Below are 4,440 nucleotides of genomic sequence, written 5' to 3'. Positions count from 1 at the left end.
GGCTTCTCAAAACGCAATTGATCATTGTCTACAAGCCTTTAATGCCATGGGATTGCCTAAACTTATTAAGTCAGATAATGGGCCATCCTATTCTAATAAAACAATTATTTCATTCTGTAAAGAATTTGGTATCAAACATAAAACTAGAATTCCTTATAACCCCATGGGACAAAGAATAGTTAAACATACTCACCACACCTTAAAGAATTGGCTTTTTAAAACAAAAGAGAGGCAGGTCACCAAAGGCACATCTTGCCTTTGCTTTATTTGTTCTATTTTTTTTTTTGCAAACTGATATTAAAGGACAGTCTACAGCAGATCGCCACTGGCATCCAGTTACTTCTAATTCTTATGCATTGGTAAAATGGAAGGACCCACTAACTAACAAATGGAAGGGTCCAGATCTGGTTCTAATCTGGGGATGGGGCTAGGTCTGTGTTTTTTTTTTTTTTCACTAGAAGAAGATGGAGCACAATCGCTGCCTGAGAGATTAATTTGTCAGCTAAACACAGATCCTGAATCTTCTTGTAAGTATCACTCTGATGAGGGCTAAAAATCCTCTTTAGCCTAGAATTCAGTTGGGAACACAGGCTTTCAGGAAACCTGCAGCTTTCTTGCAACTCTCAGAGCCAGCTCCCCCACAAGGAGGCCTGAGACTGAGCTTGAGTCTTGCTAATTTGCAACTGAATTTCCCAAAAGAAGCTTTGCTTTGTTACTTTTCATTGTCTGGATCTTGTTTTTCCAGCAGGACAATCAACACCCTTCATCCTGACTGCTGTGGGCATGCATCCCCACCCCCAAGAACATGCAGATGGCAGGTACTAATTTTCATTCTAAAGATATTCCAGCATGTATTGTGGCTTTCACTCTGATTTGAGATTAAGGTTTGCAACTAGGACTAGAAAGGCAGAAATTTCTATTACTAGAAGAATATGTTTTTTATTCTGATAGACGGGCTCAGTCTTTTACCTGGTCTCTGGTTTTCCACCCTTGCTATTATTGCAAAGCCCCCTTAGTTCCTCAGGCTATGGAAATATTAGAGATGAAGAGGGTGACCTCCAGCTCCCAATTTATCCTAAGAGCCACAAATTGTGTTGTTACTAGTGACATAATTTTGTAGAGGCCTTGCTGAATCTGAAGTTGACAATTTTCCCTTGGGAGCTGCACAGCACTCAGAATTGTGCATGCTGATTCGTGATAATATGAATACAGTACGGGTACAGCGGGATGCAGGAAATACACTGCAGGGGAAGGTCCAACTTGACCATTTCTGAGTTCCCTGAGAGATACACCTGGTTTGGATTGAGGTTGGTATCTAGTTCCAGATACAACCAAAAATATATTTCTAATGCTCTGCCTCCCCTCCACAAAAGATATCAAGAGCCATGATTGTGGGTTGTGACAGCACCCATTGTAGTGACCACAGGTTCCCCAATAGAAGAGTTAAAGAAAGGACTGATGGAGTTGAAAGGGTTTGCATTCCGTTTGATGCCAGAACTGGGACCTGAAGAATGGCAGAAGGATGCTAAGAGAACGCTGTTAGTGTGGAGCTCCACGGGAAAGGCAAAGGATCTTCGTATAGGGCACGGGAGCAACGAATAGGTAAACATGCTACCACTAGCTTAAAATTTCATTTTTGTAAGGTGTTGCTGAGGGTGCAGTAGGATAAGAACTAAGCTTGAATCGGTGCTAACCCAATGCTGGTTCTGCTTAGGTCAGAAGTGTGTTAATCAGTGTGTTAATCAGAACTAGAAACGGGAATCAGGCGGTAGTCCACAGCTTTTTAGGAAGCTGCTTCAGGGGGAAGAAGGAAGGGTTTAAAGTTATGGATCAGGCAGTTGCCCTTAGTTTTCAGGAATTTTTTCAGGCCAGAGGAGTAAGGCTTGAAGTACACTTAGTAAGAATTTTTTTAGGTAAGATAGATAGCTGTTGCCCATGGTTCAAGGAAGAAGAAATGATAGATTGTGGAACCTGGGAGAAAGTTGGTGAGGCCTTGAAAATTGTTCAGGCAGATAATTTTACCTTAGGCCTCAGGGCGCTCATAAATGATGCTATAAAAGATGCCACTTCTCCAGGGCTAAATTGTCCCCAGGCGGAGCTTGTGGTATCTCAGGAGGAGTGCCTATCAGAGAGGCCTCCTCAGAAAAAGATCTTCTTAACTCAAAAATTGATAAATGTGGAAACTTGGATGATGAACTGATTTTTAACAAAAATCACTCAGATAGAGGAGCTGCCCATTATTTTAATGAGAATTCGTTCTCTTGTGAATCTCCTGCTCCACCTATAGTCCCCACTTCGGGAGGTGCTACTCATAGGGACACATGACTAAGCAAGTTAGAGTTTAAAATTTAGCTTCAGAGGCTGACTAATGAGCTTCAGGAACTAAAAAAGATGTCAGAAGCAGAGAAGAGCAACTCTTCTGTAGTTCACCAGGTGCTGCTAGAAAGAGTTGTGAGTCAGGCTAGTGGGAAAGGACAGAATATGTCTAATATACTAGCCTTTCCTGTTGTTGAGGTAGTTGATCTGCAAGATACTAGGGCCAGACATTACCAGACATTGGATTTCAAGTTGATAAAAGAGTTAAAGGCGGCTGTTGTGCAATATGGCCCTTCAGCCCCATTCACTCAAGCATTACTGGATACAGTTGTGGAGTCACACTTAACCCCCTTAGATTGGAAGACTCTTTTTAAAGCTACCCTGTCAGGAGGAGATTTTTTGCTTTGGGATTCTGAATGGCGAGATGCAAGTAAGAAAACTGCTGCTTCTAAAGCTCAGGCTGGTAATTCATACTGGGATAGCAACATACTTTTAGGAGAGGGTCCATATGAGGGACAGACAAATCAGATTGATTTTCTCTTTGTAGTGTACACACAAATTGCGACAGCCGCACGCCGTGCTTGGGGACAGTTGCCAGTCAAAGGAGATATTGGTGGAAGTTTAGCTAGCATTCGGCAGAGTTCTGATGAACCATATCAGGACTTTGTGGACAGGCTATTAATTTCAGCTAGTAGAATCCTTGGAAGTTCGGATATGGGAAGTCCTTTTGTTATGCAATTGGCTTATGAGAATGCTAACACAATGTGCTGAGCTGTGATTCAACGGCATAAGGGACAGACAGATTTGGCGGGATATGTCTGTCTTTGCACAGACATCGGGCCTTCCTGCAAGATCTTGCAGGGAACCCACGCACAAGCAATGTTCTCGAGGAAATGAGGGAATAATGAATGCTTTAAATGTGGAAGTTTGGATCATTTTAGAAGTAATTGTCCTAAGAACAAGGGTGCCGAGGTTAGACAAACAGGCCGTGCCCCAGGAATATGTCCCCCATGTGGGAAGGGCCACCACTGGGCAAAAGAATTTAAGCATAAACCAGGGGTTTTGAGTCACCTGGTGCCGGGAAAAGAGGAAAGGGGTCAGCCCCAGGCCCCGAGTTACTCAAAGAAGACAGCTTATGGGGCTATAAATCTGCTGCCCAGCCAACAAGATCAGTTCTTGAGCTTGTCAGGTCAAACCCAGGAAATGCAAGACTGGACCTCTATTCCACTGTCCACTCAGTATTAACCCCAGAAGTGGGAGTCCAAACTCTGCCTACTGGAGTCTTTGAACCGCTACCTGTAGAAAACTGTGGCTTTCTCTTAGGACGAAGCAGTTCTATTGTAGAAGGCCTGCAGATTTATCCAGGTGTTATAAATAATGATTATAAGGGAGAAATTAAAATCATAGCTGCTTGCCCTCATGGTGTTATAACTATACCGCTAATCAGGAAATTGCTCAACTTACTTTGATCCCTTTAGGCAGTCACTGTATAAATTCTTTGAAAATGAGGAAGTACAAAATAACTTTGACTCCTCTGGCGTAAATTGGGTGAAATCTATCACTAATCAGAGACCTAACGGTAAATTGACACTTGACAGAAAAAGCTTTGAAGAATTAATAAATACTGGGGCTGATGTAACGATTATAAGAGGGCAGGACTGGCCCTCAAACTGGCCCTTGACTCACCTTTAAGGAATTGGGCATGCCAGTAACCCAAAACGTAATTCCAAATTGCTAACCTGGAAAGATGATGATGGGAAATCAGGAAAGATTCAGCTGTATGTTATGTCAAATTTGCCTGTNACCCTGTGGGGAAGAGATCTGTTGTCACAGATGGGTGTTATTCTGTGCAGTTCTAAGGAGGTTATGATTGAGAAGTCATTCAGGTAGGGACCCCTGCCTGGTCGTGGACTAATAAAGAAGGGACAGGGAATTAAGACTTTTGACGATCTTAAACCCCACTCTAACATNAGAGGTTTAAAGTATTTTCAGTAGCAGCCACTATCTTGCCTGCATCCCACGCCGAAAAAATTCAATGGCGTAATGATATTCCAGTGTGGGTAGATCAGTGGTCTTTACCTAAAGAGAAAATAGAGGCCGCTTCTTTGCTAGTGCAGGAGCAGT

The 4,440-nt window shown here is 42.7% G+C and overlaps 1 pseudogene; it reads left to right on the top strand.

Moving 5' to 3' along the window:
- Window positions 1–1,825: 1,825 nt before the first annotated feature.
- On the top strand, window positions 1,826–3,591 carry LOC110289013 (annotated as a pseudogene).
- The last annotated feature ends 849 nt before the right edge of the window (window positions 3,592–4,440 follow it).

This window comes from Mus caroli, unplaced genomic scaffold, assembly GCF_900094665.2.
Source record: "Mus caroli unplaced genomic scaffold, CAROLI_EIJ_v1.1 scaffold_17784_1, whole genome shotgun sequence".
Classification (NCBI taxonomy): domain Eukaryota; kingdom Metazoa; phylum Chordata; class Mammalia; order Rodentia; family Muridae; genus Mus; species Mus caroli.
Note: the sequence above shows the minus strand (reverse complement) of the source record. Positions and strands in the feature narration are given on the sequence as shown.